Source organism: Zonotrichia leucophrys, chromosome 1A (assembly GCF_028769735.1).
Source record: "Zonotrichia leucophrys gambelii isolate GWCS_2022_RI chromosome 1A, RI_Zleu_2.0, whole genome shotgun sequence".
Classification (NCBI taxonomy): domain Eukaryota; kingdom Metazoa; phylum Chordata; class Aves; order Passeriformes; family Passerellidae; genus Zonotrichia; species Zonotrichia leucophrys.
The window spans coordinates 14,698,704-14,717,343 of NC_088170.1; the positions used below are offsets into that span (position 1 = coordinate 14,698,704).

At 41.8% G+C, this 18,640-nt stretch overlaps 1 protein-coding gene across 4 annotated transcripts in view; it reads left to right on the forward strand.

Annotated features, from left to right (window-relative positions):
• RASSF8 (Ras association domain family member 8) overlaps positions 1 to 18,640 on the forward strand; it is a 71,211-nt gene that overhangs the window by 30,378 nt on the left and 22,193 nt on the right. For all 4 annotated transcript variants that reach the window (XM_064701120.1, XM_064701126.1, XM_064701135.1 and 1 more), the window contains one exon: positions 5,803 to 5,885. The gene's annotated coding sequence lies outside the window, so the exon portion shown is untranslated. The remainder of the gene's footprint in view (positions 1 to 5,802; positions 5,886 to 18,640) is intronic.

The following is an 18,640-nucleotide window of genomic DNA, read 5'->3' on the forward strand; positions in this document are numbered from 1 at the left end:
TGGATGACTTGCCCAACTGTACTTTTTCAGAGATGTGCATGATAATGAAGTACATGTTTGAACTTGAATCGTTCCTTTAAAATGCCTTCCTGTAGTTCTGACCACTAGGATTAATAACAAGAGCTAACCTCCAACCCAAACAGGTCAGTGGGTAGGTGAATACCCAGGCCTAATCCTGATTTCTGCTAGATGCTGCTTGACTCTATTACTCAGTCTCTTGCTCCTTTTCTTTAAATACACTTTCTCTTACATGCTTTTCTGAGAACCAGTGCAAAATACTTAGTCATAGGTAGGTATGGCAAGAGTTTGCTGTGTTTGAAGAATTAGTAGTCAAGTGTGAAATTGTGCAGGTAAGGCAGGAATGTAAAGTGAGGGAGCTGCTCTCTTTAAATCAAAGGGCAGGCTTGGGTTTGACTGTGAGTGAAGAAGAAGTTCTCAAGAACAAAGCAAATTATTGCCATGACTTTCTCTGTTGTTCTGTTGAATAATTACCTTGTGAAGTAAGCCTGACTGTGTGGAACCACAGTGGTGTGGCCAGGGCAGTGTTTTGGGAGGGAATCCTCTCATCAGCAGCTTGGTGGAAGCATCCTGCTTCCAGGGCAGCTGAAGAGAGCAGAGGAAAGCATTCCCCCTGTCAGTGAGTGTGACATCTCAGTGCCTCCTGTGTTGGAACAAACAAAGTGGTGTTGCTGACAAGAAGAGAAGCTCCTGGTTTCTGTGCAATTCCCCCAGTGTTTTCCAGGCGCAGCCGCGAGGATGAGGGAGTAGAGTGGGACGTGCAGGTGAGTCTGTGGGTGAGCTCTGATGGTTCTCTGCTCTATCAGCCCCCCCTTTTCATCCTGGAGTAATGGTTCCATGGGCTTTAATCACAGGGGTTGCAAAATGAATTGTTCATTTGAAGGAAGCGAAAGCAACGTGCTCTACCTCAGAGCAGAATACCGTGTGGGTATTCTGCTCTGATGTCCTCTGAGCTCATGTGCCAGGGCTCTCTTGGCTGTGTTGTTTAAACAAAAAGAAAATAAATCACTTCAAGTGTTTTTCTTCTTCTCTTTTCTCAACAACTGTAAATCTAAAGGCTCAGAAATATATTAAATGAGTTCAAATCTCTTGTTCCTGGAAAGCAGATGCCCTTCACATACTTGCAAGGAGACAAATGACAGGCAGAACTCTGGAGATCTCAGTCAAGATTTTTCTTTTACATCAAGCTGCTTTATAATTTTAATTTCACTCTTCTTGATTTATGTGTTAACATGGTTTTTTGTAGCCCTTGCTTTTCAACACCACAGTAGAGCTTAAAGAACTAGGATGCAGTGTTGTGGGCACATAAGGAGTAGCTCAGAGCTGAATTTGAAGATAAGCAGTTTTTTTTCTCTTCCTGAGAAGAGCTAAATAGCAGTAACAAAGAAGCACTTTCTTTTCTGGGATGTAAATGGTGTTGCTCCTGCTAACCCATACAGGGTATGGGACTTAATGGTCCAGTAAAGTCTGGGCCGGACAAATCCTTTCTCAGTTCTATTTGAGGTGTTATGTTGCTCAGGAAGAGAGGCAATAAATTTTTTGGATCTTATTATGACTGGCCACCTTTGACAGTCAAGTGAGGACATGAACAAGTGGCTTCAGTCAGTGCAGACATGAAGGGCTTGATGCTCTTTATATTCTCCAAATAATATATTTTGCTTTCAGTTTGGATCAGTTTTGTCCCTGTAGGTAAGAGCAGTAGCCAGGGCAGTGTGCTAAGATCCTGTGAATTTTGGAGCACACACTGTTTATCAATATGGTCAGAAAGGGCAGAAGAGTGAGCTGGCAGGAGGGAGAACTGCCTTTCCCTCCCCACTGGTGTGCCCCTGAGTTTTCTTGTCAGCATTACCTGTATTCTGTTTCCAGAGCTGATGTGAAGACACTGTCTTGCACCTGCAGAGCTTCATACCCCAGGCTTGTAAATGAGATCCAAGACAGGATGCTGCCTGCACTGACTGACTTGTGACAGGCACGCTCTCCCTTTGCTAGAAGCCAAACACCAATCCCAGGTTTATTTTTACATAGGTTATTATATAGCTGCTGAAGGATGACTTCTGATTAGCAGTGATGAGAAGATAATTGGGACCATCTGCCCCAGATGTGGTTAAAGGCCTCCCCAGCTGGCAGCACCTGATCCTCCTTACCACCCTGTCCAAAACAAACACACCTTTCATCGCTACCTCAAGGCATCCACAAATCCGTCTGTGCTTTGGATATGATGTTGTATCTTTCTAGGCTGTGGCCTCAAGGCTAATAATTCATAGTGGTGTAGGCTCCAAGTGATATCTGCAGAGTTTGTCATTCCCTTGATAGGAACAGAAGCTAACATCTTGTATCTCCTATTATCCAGAAGAACTGACTGAAATGTTCTGACCTTGTTAACATTACAGATGTGTCTCCTTGGAGATAATGATTCAAACTTTCTAAGCTCTTTTTTTTCTTTGTGGCTAATTGTTACTTAATTCAACAAAGACAGAAAGGGATGTAATTTCAAAGATTTCCTGCCTTTAATCAAGAATACTGCTTTCCTGTATTTAAAAAAAATTGCAAACACCACTCCCCCCCCCAAAAAAAAAAAAAAAAACACAAAACCAAACAACCAGCCGCACTCCAACTTTTGAAAAGTGAACTTCACACCTTTTTAAATGCTCTTTCTGTGTAAGGTCTTTGTCAATGTCATAAACTGCTTTGTGTTTCCTGAACTTCATTTCAACAGAGGGTTGTTTTTGCTCACATGAATTGTGGAACAGTTTTGGTCATCCAGTAAGCTGTAGACCAAGCTGTGAAGAAAATAAAACATGATTTAAGGTAAAAAGATTTGTTGCCATGCCAATCTTGTTTTCTTTCCATGTGAGGGGAAGGGTCACAGTTCCTTTAGAAATGTGTGACTGCAAAAGACCACCTGAGTTGTAGAGTAACTTCTTGTTCTTCCCAATCCTCCTGCACTGAAGACTATTGACTAATGAAAGTTCAGTCAAAGAAGTTTTGGGAAAAGCCTGCATGGAACAGATCATCAAAACAGGAAGTTTGCATTTCCAGCAGTCTCTCAAGTGCATGTTTAGTTTGCTGAAAGAATGAGCCTGGTTAGGTTTGGGTTTAGTGTTCTTCCTTCTTTCAGAGGAGTGGGAGATCTTTCCACCTGCTGGAAAGGGAGTTTCCCTCCCACCTACAAGAGGCAGGAATCTTGTTGCTCTGTTTCCTCCCTGCTGCTGAGTTCCCTGCATGTGCGGAATTCCTTTTTTTGTGGCATCTCTTTAAGAGAAGCTCTTCCTTTGAGCTACTTGTGGCATTTGCCTGTGTGCATCTCCTCAGAGCCTTGTGGGAATAGACTTTTAATGCCTCTCTTATTATACCCACTTCAGTTAATTATGTTTTCTTTGTAATTTTTGCTTTTTTGAGACCGTATGCCAGCAAACCTAGGTAGCAATTTATGCTGTATCCCTGCTAAGATTCAACTAAGCTGTACTCCTTTCTTGTTGGTTTGTCTGACTTCTCTCTCTGCCTGTATCTCTTTGCATTTTATGTGAGGATCTCCTTCCACAAGCATGAACTGGAACTGGGGCTGCAGAGTGAGAACAAAGACCACTTGAGTATTTTCCTTGGGACTTTCATAAAATAAAATACATAAAACATCTCCATGAAAATGTCTGGATTGATGAAGGGAAGGGGGGGGGAAAAGCCTTTTCCTCCAGCAGTGGCTTGATTAATGGATTTATTGTTTGTACAGATTTTGTCAGGAAGCCATATGGCTTGAGGAAAACAAAGAGGAAGTGGCTGATGTTGGGAATCTGATTTAATAGGGGTCCCTAAGGACAGAATGTGGCTCTTATCCTTACTCCTTCCCACTCAGTTTGCAGAGTGGTCTGAGAGGAGCTTTAGGGCTTCAATAGAGCTGCAGATAATGTGGCTCTGTTGGAGTGGAAGTGTCAGTCCCTGCTGCTGGATCAGCATCATGGCCACTCCACTCTCAGGCTCAGAATCCACTCTTCTTCTCTGTGTTAAGTGTCCTGGGGTAATTAACAAACAGGGGTAATTGAATTGTTTACTATTTGTGTATTGGCAGTTGATCAGTTTGCAGTAGGTGAAGACAACTTTTAGCATCTCAAAGCTGAGTTTTCATAGTTTAGGGTGAGGTGATTATTTCTCTCTTCTCTATCTCTCCCTCCCTCAGCAAAATTCAAACATCTGTCCCTCTGGATTAACTAATTAATTCACCATCTGTATCCTAAAACCAGATTTATTTTCCTAATCTAACGTGTGTAAGTGGGGGTTGGTAAGTAACTGGGGCTCAAGTGCTGGTGATTTGACCTGATGTGTTGGGTTAGATGAATGTTCTGCATTTTCTATGACTGTTTGACTATGTGGTGAATAACCTGAGTAGAGAACTTAAAGGAATGTTCTCTAATGGAACTGCAATCAAATGCATTAAGGAGATTTAATAAGCATATCTTCCTTCTGTTAAATTGCAGCTTCTCAGCTGAGAGACATAAACTCAGCAAAAATTATTCTGCTCATTTTAGAGCTGGAGTAAAAGGCTCATGTGAACTGTTAGTAAATGTTAGTGGATCTGCAGAGTGGAAAGCACAAAACATCACAAAAACATACTGTGGCAACCCAGAAATTTAATTAATATTAGTTTGTGAATGAAAGCTGCATATTGGGTCAGTCATGGTGAAAATTATATGTGCCTGAGACTTTTGGAGCTCTTGAATGTCCTCTTGTGGAGTTTTGGGCTATAATGAGAGATGCAATTACTTCTGTAGGACTTTGATGCATGGTGTGCATGGTTTAGTGTTTTACAGACCTCCCTTCTTTCCAGATCTTTAAGAGGTTTTTGTTGTTTTCTGATGTTCTTATGCTGGAGTTGGTACTTACTACATCTTTCCATTAGACAGATATTAGGAGACAAACATTTTGTCTAGAGAAAATTCAGTATCTGACAATGGTGGTAGAGGAGATGCTGAAATACTAGTGGAAAGTTTTTCTGATTTAGGGCTGTTTTTCCCTGCTGCACTCTATAAAGTTCCCATGTAGAGTTACACATAATAGATATGTTCCTTTAAAATATAACTCAGAAAATCTTTGGTTGTGAAGGCTTAAAAATAACCACATCTCACATGTTCTCCTTGGCTGTGCCGTAATATTAGGCAATGTCTGTCACAATGATGCTGTTAAACATTGTTGTAGTAAGCATCCCTTCCAAGCTGATTATTAGTCTTAATCAGCAGTTTGGGATTTGTTACCTTTTGCCCAGTTTGTTTGGCTGTTTGTGCATGCATTGCTCGTGATTCACTGCTGTGAGGGAGTCAGGGTGTGCAGCTCCAGAGCACTTGGGTTATACACTGGAAGCGCTCCAGTCTGAGGATTATTTTCCTTAAAAAGAAAATTGGGAAAGAAGATTATTTCACAATCTCCTATATTTACAATTTACCAGTGGTAGATGCTCGTGACTACCTAATACAGTGCTTAGGGGTTTTTTTTGGTTTTTTTTTCTAATGTTCTGGAAAGCTGTTGAAATGTTGTTTGCCACACTGAGTTATTTATAGCAGGAACATGTCACACCAGGTATAAGAAGTAGCAAATAAAGAGCAGTATTCCAAGTTTCTTTTGAACTAACTTTTCAGAAATAAAATACTGCTTGTATGCACCAGGCTGGTGTAGATCTATAGGTGCCAGGTGAACATGGTGTTTTTCTAAAACATTAGGGAAGGAGGGAGAGTAGAACTTCATCCTCAAGAAGTTTGTTTCACTAATGTATAACAATATTTCTTTTTTTCCTTCTAGGAACTGCCCTCATCAGCAGAGTGAACACTGATGCCTGGAGTAGCAGATTGTGCATAAGCAGACATCTCTGTCTTTATCTGCAGGTAAGAAGTTAGCAGCAAAACCCTCCAAGAAAGAGGAGGTACTTTTCTCTTTCTCTTCTGAAAGTACTTGCACATAAAGCATTCTGAAACCTCAAAAACTTAGAGTCACAGAATGGCCTGGGTTGGAAGGAACCTTAAAGATCATCTCCTTCCACCTCCTTCTGTGAGCAGGGACACCTTCCACCAGACCAGGCTGCTCAGAGCCCTGTCTAGGCTGGCCCTGAACACTTCCAGGGATGGAGCACCTTCATAAGTTCATCACTCCCCCTTTTTTCCTGAGATGAGTAATCTGAGTGAGATCCCAGTTCCCCTGCTCTGTGCCGTGTTTTCTCTAACCAGTTGTGTTCTGGGCAGACTTGCTGAGTTTCTCTCTCCTGTGGTGGTGTGATCTCCATGGATATGCACCTTCCTGCTGTATGAGAGGGAGGCCCACAGCTAACCTGTCACTGGGGAGTGTGAAATGAGGGGAGGCTTTTGTCCTTGGCTCCTCTGCTTGTCCGATGATCCTGGGCAGCAGATCTTCACTTAAAAAACAATTTCTTACTGAAAGGCTGGTTAAGGATTGGAATGGGCTGCCCAGGGAGGAGAAGTCACCATCCTTGGAGGTGTTCAAGAAACCACTGATGTTTCTTCTTTGGTTTGGGTGACAAGATGGTGTTTGGTCAAAGATTGGATTCTGTGATACCGGAGATCTTTTCCAACCTTAATGATTCTGTGATTCACTGTAAGGAGTTGTCCCCAGCTTGGCCACTCAGACATCAGCAAAAATCAAAAAGAGTTGTCAGGAAAAGTAAACAGTAGCAGGTGGTGTTTTTCCTGACAACATGATGAATCTTTGATACAGGAAAAATATCAGAACTTAGACTAAAATACACACTCTCAGATTATGCATTGGTTTATTTGCCATATTGGTTTGAGGTTTTTTGAGTCCCCTGTTTTATGATGTAGATGAGGCTGGTGAAGCAAGTGAGAAAAACTGAGAATGCAGCTTCTTCTCTGGCTTGTCACCATTTACAGGCCTTGTTTAAAGCTGATTTGCCTTTTGTGCCCACATCAGCTTCTCAGTGATAGACTTTCATAGCAGTCACACCACCTTTTTCATTTCTGTGTGTATATGCCATTTTACCACTCCTTCTATTGCAAATGCAGTATTTATAGCAGTATTTTGTTGATAACTGAAGTAGCTGAGGGACCAATAGAATGAAATAAATTCAAATGCCTTATTCATTTGCTGCAATGACAGCTTGTCCCATGCTGTGTGTATCAGAGGTACAGATAAGGATAAAGGTACAACAGCTTTATCTTACTACAGGAGAAGCTGAAGCAAAGCAGCATTGGGTGGATACTTTCATTCTCCTTAATACAGGGTAGAACTAGTAGAAAATCAATGCACATATAGAAACTGCACTGTATGTATGGTGAAGAGGAGCTTTGCTGAAGGGTGCTACAGATGTGTGGATGCATCTGTCCATCTGTACAGCACCCACAATGCTGTGCTGGCTAGAGTCTGGCTTCAGACTTGTCTTAAGTTGCCTCATTTGAGAGGTGGTTTGGGTTGTTCATTAAAGCACTTTCAGCCCTACATTCTAGGCATGTTACGTGTCTCTTTAATGCACATCAGTGGATTGTTTCTAAAGCAAACATTTCCAGAGCATTAATTGCTGCCTTCAGCCAACAACAGCTTCTTGCTAAAGGGGTGTGATGGTTTGTGTGGGGGGTGGTACCTGCTGTGGGGACAGTCCTGCTGGCTCAACCAGCACACAGAATTTAGACACTGGTCTCTTATTTTTCTCAGGTGACACTTAGCCAGAGCACATACACACACATATGTATGCTAACCTGGAGCTCCAGGAAGCTTGGAATGTAGTGGTGTTGAGCCAGGTTTACCTCTGCCAAGTTGAAAAATTTAAGAATTTGGTGTTGACTCTATTTTGAATAAATTCCTTTCAGTGGAGGGAGTTTGTGGCTGGCTGCCAGGTGACTGCAGCGTCGCTCCTTTATTTGTCACTTTGAAACAAGTCGTGTGAGTTACTGTCTCTGAATGATTTTATTGTATGAGAGCAGAAGGTATTTGCCTGCTGGAAATTCATCAGGATGGTGCCTGCCCATCCTCACATGGGGAGAGTGACTTATTTACCTTTGCTTGTTTTGAATAAACCAGTTTGGTTTTTTTGCCTTAAGCATCACTAATGTAATTTGTTGTTGTTACATGACTTTATTTTGCTGTCTGCTTTGGGGCACAAGGCAGGGTCAGCTTGTAGTATGTGTTTTAATAAAACTTTTTTCCCCAGCTGAAATCATGGAGTAATAATAGATTTTTGTACTTTTAAGAAAAAAAATCAGTCCACTTTTATTCAGTGTTAATCAATAAATAAAATAATGAAGAAAAGGAACAGAACTTGCTCACTCTGGCAGCACAAGTCATCAAATCAGAGGAGTTAACTTTGGGAAATATTTCTTTCAATACTTAAACTTTAAATATGACAAGTGGACAAAAGTAGATGTAACTTTTTCTTTGAAGTTCAGAGTAGGTCTAATGACACTTTAAATTGAATTAACTCACACAAGGTCTTACAGTTGATGAAAATGTTGTTTTAAGGCTCACCTCAGAAGCTTTCACTCGCAGAATGCTACTTCATGTTTTCCTGCATTCCAGGAATATCCCCAGAATATTCCATTTTCTGGGATGTTTGATAAGCAATAAAACCAGACTTTGTTAGTTTTTTAGCACTGACAGTTTGTATCCTCCAGCTGTTTTGTGGCCTGTGTTTGTCAAGATTTAGATGTCTTTGACCTACCTGAGGTGGGCTGGGCTAAAAATCCTGTGTGCTCCCTTCCAGAACCATGGAAGCAGAGTGCAATTCCTTTTTCAGCCAAGTGCCCCAGGACATGAATCAGAGAATACTCCATTCATTCAGCTCCTGATTTTCTGCCCTTCACCTTTGATTGGTATCTACTGACAGGCATTAATAGGTGGGAGAAGTTCCTGGGTGCTCTCTGAGAGCATCTCTGGCTCAGGGAGAGTTTTGCTCTGACGTGCTGGTGGGTTCTGGCTGAGGTGAGGAATACTCTCAAGGGTTCTCATTGCTTCTCCTGCCTGTCTCAGCTTTGCTGGATGCACACCTTTCTCCTGCTGCCTGGGCACTGAGTCACTACAGGAAAAAAGTTTTCTTTGACAGTGGTATTGCTTGAGTTTGGCTGCATTCTTGGCATTACAAGAGATACTTTTCATCTCTCATCTCTCTTCCCCACTCCAGAGCCTCACACTGCACAAAGTGCCTCTTGTTTCCTTGCTGTCTGTGTTGCACTTGTTCAGACTGGTGGGGCGGCAGACCTGAAATTGAAGATACCATGGCATGTACATTCATTTCTTTCCTCTTCCTCACTTGGTCACATTTTTATTATGTGTGGTTTCTAGATTTCTCATGTAAGGCTTCTTTTCCTTTGCTTTACAGTCCTGTGTAAATCTGTCCTTACATAAAACTTGGATCTTATATCCACATCTGAATGGTTTCTTTGCATTTGAAATAGCATTTGAAATGCATTTCAAGTTGAATACTTTGAAAGTGTTTCTGAAGAAATACAGTGGTCTGATAGTTGGGAAAAAAATTCTTCCAGTGGTTTTTCAGAGTTGGGATTCATCTTGTGCTTGCCAGCTGAGGGCAAACTGAAAATGGAATGTAAGTGGAGACAAGATGTCTGGAAAGGACAGAAGTATTGATAATAAATGGTGGAGGAGTGGTGTGTGGAAATGCCTCTTACATGAAGAGACAGTAGTCCCTAGCTTTTCTGCTTCAAAAATATTTGCTTTTTGAGATGTGGGTTGCTGCATCCAAGCCCTGGGTGTTGCAGGCAAACCATTTCCTCCCTTTTTTTTTCATTGATTTATCAAGCTTTGGCAAGGTTTGCATCTTCTCACTTGCTGTAGAACAGTGGGAAAAACAGAATTATGCAATTCCTGTGGACTCTAAAGTTAAAATAACTTTGTTTGGGTTTTATTAATTCATCAATCACTAGGGAATTCTGCAATTCTAATCTTCGTAGTAGCAAAATGGGGAAGACTTCACCTCATGGGTGTTTAATGATTCACTGTCATTAAACATTTGAGAGGAAAAATGTGCTTATTACCCAACTCAGAAATATTTCCTTTATTTACTGCAGTGTAAACATCAAACTGTAGTTTTTCCCAGTCTGCAACTGTGAAGATAGTACTGTTTTTTGCACTAATTACAATGCACATTAGTCATTTCTCTCTCTGGCAGGAAAGAAACTCAGCTTTTTGAAGGCATGTCATTCTGATACAATCTCTTCTCTTTGTTCCATGTAGATTTGGCAGTTCTGCAGACTGCTTCCTACAAAGGATAGTTGCACAATGTTTAAAAATGTGAATTTCTGGACTTTAAAGAAATAAAGGTTTATGTTTTGAATTGTAGTTGTTAAGGAAGCATGCTTTAGTATTTGATATCTTGGAGTGAGGAAGAAAAATAGTGGCTAAATGAAGTCAAATGCATCTCATTTGTCAAATTGCAAAAATCTTGTAAATACCTTCAAGTTCATATTCAGGTCATTCATAACTAAATAGGAAGGGAAATGTGAATGCCTGGCTTACCTCACTTGGTAAGCCTGACTTTGTACTTTTATAAATAAGAATTTTATAAAGAATAATATAAGATTTCTATAATATAACCTTTCCTAGGTCTGAGGGAACTCATGTAGTTGAATTTTAATTTAAATGTTAAGTTTTGGATGTCTTTATGATTTAAAGCTTTAAATTTTGCACAGTTTTAGGTGTATATTTGCTTACCATTTTATGATTAGCAACACTTTGTGGGTACTTCCCCTTGAGGTCTTTCCAGTATTTAGATTGCTTGCTAGGTAATTTTGCTTAATAAGCCATTCTGGCCTCCTGGTGTTACCTGGTATTGTACACTTCCATAGCTGCATATCAATAAAGATTAGAAATTCCAGCAGCCACGTTTTATTTCAACGAAAACTGGCCGGGCTCTTTTTGTTGAGCTCCCTCACACAGTTCTAAATCCTTAACCCTGTCTATTATTCAGTGCTGCCAGTGGCTCTCCAGACTGCACAGCCTCTCTGTTTCTGTGGAGAAACAGCATCCACAGATACTGCAGTGCTTTTAAGTAAGTTTCCCCTGGTTTTTCTAAAAATGTCCTAATCAGATCTCTTGGTTTTGGTTTGGTTTTTCTTCTGCTTCCAAAGATAAATGCAAGCTGGGCTTTGTCCTTCATAAGCAGTGTGATGATAACCCAGAGAATTCATCACAGAATTCACGCAGCAGTGCTGAGATGTTCCTTTGTTTAACTTGGGCTCTATGTCAGGAAGGCTTCAGGAAGAATTTCCTCATTGAAAGGGCAGTCAGGCATTGGAAGGGGCTGCCCAGGGAGGTGGTGGAGTCACCATCTCTGGAGATGTTTAAGAAAAGACTGGATGTGGCACCTAGTTGACAAGGTGCTGTTCGGTCAGAGGTTGGACTCAATGGTCTTGGAGATCTTTTCCAATGTTAATAACTCTGTGTTCTTCAGTACCAGTGTCTGGCATCCCAGGCATCTTGCAGGCTCAGAAAAAATGGTGAAGATTCCCTGTGATAGGAGGAATGATGATACAATTACTTCTGGAGGGACGAGTGTACTTCCAGAAGGTCTTGATTATGTTGCCCATCATCTGGGTGCTTTGCAGGAACTGTTTAAAGCAGGACTGTGCTGTCTTGGCCTCTCTGAAAGGCAGCAGAATCCCCAGAGACAGGAGGTGAACAGAGTAAGCTCAATCAGCCCAAAAAGCTGTAGGGTCTCACCTGCTGCTCCACTGTGTTTTGGTAGGTGCTCTGCAGAAATGGGTTAAGGGACAGCGTGAAGGAGGATAAAAAGATTTACCCAGTAACTTGGAGGAGTTGCACTTCCATGTGTGCATCTGAGGTGACTCTGGTGAGTGAGCCATGAAGAGTTCCTGGGTAAACTGAGCAAGAAGTCAATAAGAAGGGCAGAGATCACTGTGGAAGGACTTCCTGAGGGAAAATAAGTTAATCAAATGAAGAAAAGAGAGGGCTGCTTTGCCCTGCCTGCATCTGGCAAGTCTGCTGCCTCCAGAAATCTGTCCTGACATCCTCGTGCTGGGCAAATGGACTCAATGGGGTTGCTGAGGGTGCAGTGAGGAGGAGGAGGAGGATGCAGCCATTAGGAGCTGAGATGAAAGCCTGTGACTGCATGGCCAGCAGTGAAAGGCTCCATCTCAGAAAGTGCAAAATATAGATGCTGTCTCAAAATACGGACAGAAATCAATACATAGGAGGTTGTGCTGATTTAAAAATTGTTGCCACGGAGAAAGAAGGCAGGAGCAGGAAAAAGAAGCTTTTTCCCCCTTGCCATATTGAATTTGACCTAACATCTATTTTCCATTGGCATTGCTGGCTGACTTCTGTTAATTGTTGTCAGTTTTTTGGCAGAGAATCATGTTTTTCCTGAAGAGCTCTTTGCTGGATCTTTCTATGAATGTGATAAGTGACCATTATTGGACTTCCAAGGGGAAGTGTATTTATTATGATGTTCATATCTGCGCTTCTTATTCCTACCAGTGAGTTTTAGAGTTTAGGTGAGTTTCAGCAACATTTATAGAGAATTAGTGGTTTAGAAAGTACAAAGTTTGTAACAGTTTCCCTAAAATTATCAGCTGAATAGAGAACTTGAACATCCTTATCTCCTGAAGTGGAACTTTGTTCTATGTCCATTCTGTGCAGTGTGGCCAAAGTGGTGTAGGCTTCTCTTGGAGCTGCCTGTGGCAATGCCACAGAACTATGGGAGTTGAGACTGAAAACTTGGGGATTTCAATCCAAAAGAGGGGGCGATTAGGTGAGATATAGAAGAAATTATTCCTGGTGAGGCTGTGGCACAGGTTGTCCAGAGCAGCTGTGGCTGCCCCATCCCAGGAAGTGTCCAAGGCCAGGCTGGACAGGGTTTGGAGCAACCTGGAATAGTGGAAGGTGTCCCTGCTCATGGCAGGAGGATGGGAATGAGATGGATTTTTTTCCACCCTAACATGTTCCATAATTCCATGAATTAAGTAGTACACTTTGAGTATTTCAGCCCATAAGCTATTGCTGTGTGTTATGATTACCTCACATTTTGCTCTAATAAAATTAGCTAAGCTCACAATTGTCAAGAGAGGGGAAATACTTAAGTGATCCAGCTGAGTCCTATAAATAGAGAATAGAAGAAGCAAAGAAGTTCTTTTGTGCCTGGGGAAATATGGAAGTAAGCACAGCCAAGTGTAAATTTTAGAAAGTGATGGGCTCCCCCCACTCATTTATCTTGCTTAACTGTTTAAAGATTCCTCATAGTAATAAGTTCTGTTCTGTCTTGCAGACTTTTCTAGGTTGCCAGGCGGGCAACTTGAAATTTCTTAGGTAATGTTTAATGAATAATGTAGCTGCTCACTGAATAAAGCTTTGAGATTATAATTTCTTGGAACAGTTATGTTGCTGAAGTTGGAAGTTCCTCACCTTGTTTCTGTTTCAGAAATTGCATTTCATTACAGTGAGATTTCAGTAATCATGTCATACCATGGCTTTAAACCATGTGCTTAACTGACTTTTAAGACTTCTATTAATTCAAATTTAAGTAGATTTCAGTTGCAGGATGTATTTTATTTCCTGCATCCTTCAGTGCAAACTTGGAAGGGGAGACATGGGCTCATTTGTATGCAAGGTTCACCACAATACAGAGGAAGAAGGTGTTGTGTTTTGGTCCATATCTTGAAATGTGGGAAGTGCAACAAGTTCCTTGTATTTTTCTTTTCCTGGAATTTGCCCTCAGCTCACATTTGAAGTGTGAGGAACACCTCTGTGACAGCTGAGACTCAGGGTGGCTGTAGTCAAATGACAAAGCAAATGCTGGCCTTGAGTGAAGTGTAAAGAACAGATTCAGCCCTTCAAAACCAAGAGTTAATGCAGGTCTTGCCAAGAGGGAGCAGATGAGCTCATTGCCTCATTAGTGTAAATATTGGCAATTACACATGAATGTCTTCAGTCCCTCAGCTGGGTGTGAGTGTTTGTGGACAAGCCGTGAAGGGAGAGGGGAAAAGTTGAGCGGGTGGAGCTGTGTCTTCCTTGGAACCAGTTTGGAGAATGACCTATTTTGTCTCCTTTGAAGCCAGGGCATCTTGAGGCCTAAGGCGGCTTTGAATGAAGTAAGGTGTGTGTATATTGTAGCTTTTGTATAAATATTTCCCCTGCAATGAACCAGCTTGCTTATTTCTCTGCTCTCTGTTTTCTTTCACTCCCACACGCTATTTAGATCGTATTAGAGAGGTACAGATGTGACTTCCACCTAATGCTGCTGTTTATTAATAAAGTGGTGTGTAATAAAGCTGTTTTCTCAAATGCACTGTATATTTGCTACTAACGAGGAACAAATATACTTACACAGCTTTGGAAGACATTACAGTGCAGTAAATATCTGCCTGTTAACTGAGATGATGAATCAGGAGATGTTTATTTAATGCACGTCTTTTTTTGAGCTGTTTGTCATAGCATTTATATGCAGTGCAGGCTCCTTGGCTAACATATCTGGAAAAGGATATTCCTGTGCCACAGAATAAATCTGTCCCAGCTGCTGTCTGAACCTCTGCTGTGCTGCCACCAGCTATCCTGGAGCCATCCACAGCAGGGGCACCAAGGGGAGCAGAGGATGGAGCAGCTCTGCAGGGAGGAAAGGCTGAGGGAATTGGGATTGTGCAGCCTGGAGAGGAGAAGGCTTCGGGGTGACCTCATTGTGCCCCTCCAGTGCCTGAAGGGAGCCCACAGAAAGATGAAGATCCCCTTTACAAGGGCCTGGAGTGACAGGACAAGAGGGAATGACACCCCACTGACAGAGTGGGCTTAGATTGGATATTGGGAAGAAATTCTTCCCTGTCAGCCATCACTGCCCAGAGCAGCTGTGGCTGCCCCATCCCTGGCAGTGTCCAAAGCCAGGCTGGATGGGGCTCTGAGCACCTGGGATAGTGGAAGGTGTCCCTGCCCATGGCAGGGGTTGGAACTGGATGGGCTTTAAGGTCCCTTTGAACTCAGACCACTGTGCACTTCTGTGATCCATCCCTTCCTACAATAGTGATTGCCATGATGCTTTCTAGATGAATCCACTCAATCCTGCCTCCCTAGGATTGTGATGTTTCATACTGGCCACTTTGTTGGTTAGTAGCTAAACCAGAGAATGAGGTAAAGGAGTGCTGTGTGTAAAATGAAGGTGATACTTCAGTCCTAACCCTGAAACAGACTCAGGGTTGGGATTTAGTGAGTAAGCCTGCTTGAAATGAATTCGTGCTTGTACCACAGTAAATCCTGTCTCAAGAGCTGAAAGAAGTGCTGCATCAGATATTTTTTTGATTTGCTGGTACATATCCTAAATATAATGTTCTTAAGTTTTAAATGTTTAAATTTCTGCTTTAGAAACTCTGACTGGAATCTAATAGAAGCAAGGATCCTTGAAACTCCGACTTCAGTGCTGTCACCATTTCCAAAACACCCTTGGGTTTTATGCCACAGTCCATGTGGAGTTCAGATGCTTTTTATATCTAATCTTAGGGAAAGGAGAGTATTAATTTCAGAGTTGTTGTTCCTGTTGATTAATTCAAGTGCAAGAGTGTGAAACTTACTGTTAAAAATGCAAGGTTGTGCTCTCAGCAGTGACCAAATACAAAGGAACTTTAGTAAGCCATCTGTTTCCCTGGCTTACCTGCTGGCTTGCTGCCTTTCCAGTATTTTGTGGGGATTTGAAAATATTTTGCAGCACAGTTGGGTCAAGCCTGGTAGCTCCAAAGATACAAAGTGTTACAGATTGATGGGAGCACCATCACTGCAGCCATCAATCTGTGTTTGTGACAGCTGGTTGGAACTCACTATTCTATGAAGGCCATGAGAATTTTAGACACAGAATTTTAATAATGGTGAAGGTTTGTCCTATATCATCACCTGTATCCCAGGTTGGATGAATGCTTTGTGCTGTGCTGCAGTTAAATCTTTACTAAGTTGTGTCTCTGGTTTCTTCACATTGTCACATGTGATTTAGATTAAAACACTGTGCAGGAACATGTCCTAAAGGCTTAACACACTTGCTGAAGTCAGAGATCAGTATTAGAATTAAAATGCTGAAGCCAAAAAAAAAAAATTTTCAAGATGGAAGAATTATTTCAGGTAATAACTGAGTAGCTGCCATTAACAAAGTGTATCTTTGTAAGAGCTGACAAGAAGTGTGGATGAATGCTTTACCTCCTCCTCTCACTTCTCCAACCCCAAAAGAAAACAAGTTAATTCCTTCTAGCTAATTCTCACCAGTACAAAGAGAAGAGACAATTTGTTTTTTCTGTGCTGTAAAGATTGCAGCTCAAGGAGAGATTGTAGCTCAGGGAGAGGTCAGAAATGTTCTGTAATTAGGCAAAATACCAGTTGTAGCATTCCGTGCTTCAGAACAATGTTTCTTTCCCTCATTTTTTCCCACCAAATTGTTAGCTGTATTGCAGCAGGAGAAACTGCAGTGCAAGCAGCAGTTCATGTTCTAGGCAGTGGAGGGTTCCTGGATGGAAGTCAACTGGTAATCTGTCTGGGAAACTGCGACTTGGGGAATTTTGGGTTATCCAAAAGCATGATTTCGTGCAGCCTTTGTTGCCAGAAACACACAACCAAGCTGGCTGCACGTCAGTGCTTGTGCAAACTCCTGTGTTGGTGCTGTGCTGTCCTCCCACAGGTGAGGGTGCGTGTGTGTGTGTGTTTAGATACCACTTGTGGCATCAGGATTTTGGCCTGTTTGACACAGATGTCAGAACATCTTTAGGCCAGTCTCATGGAGGAAAATTCCTTGGTCCTAAACTCTCTCTCAAGCTTGTTCTCAACGCTGTCATCGTCGTGGTTGTGGGACCTCTGGTTTATTTGTTTCAAGCAGTGCTTATTATCTCAGAGCATTCTTCTGGAATAGCAAAAGAATAACCTCCACGAGGGTTAGTCCCACAAATAAAGCTCTGTGTAAACACTCTTCTTTCAAAGAAAGTCATGGGCTGATTTCAAACCCACAACCTGTTCCTTTCAGTAGAAGTTTTGCCTGCAGAAGACTTTTACTGCATATTTTTTACTTGAACCTGACGTGAAATATTTTTGCCCATTTATTGATGGGAGGCTGCATATTTTGTAGGATATTTCTTCTTCATCAGTCTAAAGGAGGAGGCTTTTTGGTAAATACTAGGGAGCTTATGTCCAGTAGCCAATTCTCTATTTGCAGTTAACTTCATCTGGAAAATGTTCCTTGGCTCCATACCTGGATTCTTCTGGTTGGGAAGACCTTCCAAATGCATCCCTGTTCATGCTCTTCTGGATGGCTTGTAAACTTTCTGGGTAGCTGGACTGGCTTCTTTGTGCTCGTTTGTTTGGTATTTTCCAATCAAGCCTTATTAGCACTGAGTAATTATTGTTATTAATGGCTCACAGCATGGGTGGAACAAGCTGCCTGTTTGTCCAGGGCCCTACCTGGTGTCATAGTAGGGAAAAACAAGGAGCACAACTTGGCCATAGTGCACAGGGAATGAAAAATAAAGGGTAAATGCCAAACTCCAAATGATGTTTGGTTATTGCTAATTACAAATGAAAGCACCCTGCCTTTCAAGTGTACTGAACAACATGCTGGTGACTTGCTGGGGCTACAGAAAGTCACTGAACTGGTTGGTCAAAATTCTGCTGCAGCAGGATTTTAGCCCTGATTTGAGGTGCATAACGCTTCCAGGCAGTGTGAGCCTTGTAAAAAGTAGAAATGAGGTGAAATCAGCATCTTGATTTTAGCTCTCAGGTTTCCTTGTGACTTAACGCTTATGGCAAGATGTCTTGCAAGCATCTGCCTGGAATATTGTTTCTTCTTAAATGCTAAAAATGTCCTTTGCAGTTAGTCTGATCTGTTTGTCTTTTGTGAAGCTTCAGCCTTTTCTATATTTCTCTACAAACGAGTTGTGGAGAGGTAGCTAAATAGTAGCACATATATATGCTGTATATATATTTGTGTGTGTATGTGTATATATGCTGGATTTTCTTCACACTTAAAAACTGAACAAATACCTGAAAGAGTGCGATACCATCTGCCAATTAGGATAAAAGGGGAATTTAGGGAAAATGCTTAATGCATGGTAAACAAGGTAATTGAGGAAGCTTCAGGCAAGGTAATGGAGGAGTGGGGGAAGGAAGTAGCTGTGGAATGCCAGATTTCCAGTGCTTGGTTCCAAGCACAACTGTGTGTGGCTGTGGAGCTGATGGCTGGCAAACTGGGGAAAAGCTGTGATCACAGGCGTGCTTTGGCTTGCATGCCTCTCTAAATTAGTTTTGCATTCCTGTTCCCAGTCATTGCTGAAATTAATATGCATAAGGTGAACTGGTTTTGAACTCATGGGATTGAGAAACCTGAAGTGAGATTTTTTTTTTCCCCCCCAGCCCTTCCACTGGTTTCAGAAAGAAATTTGCACAGTGTTAGAAGTAAGGCTTATTTTGCCTCCTCAAAGATAAAAGCACAATGTGCATTATGGGCACAGATTTCAGGTTGAGAAATATATTTGGAGCTGTCAGATGACCATCAGTGGGGAGGCAAATCAGCTTTTACTGGTATGAAAGTTAACTAAGAGCAGGTAAAGAACAGAATACCTATGAAGGAAAACCAAAGACTAACGAAACAGTGGTACAGAGTTATATTTGCGAAGCAGAAATAAGCACGTGGCCA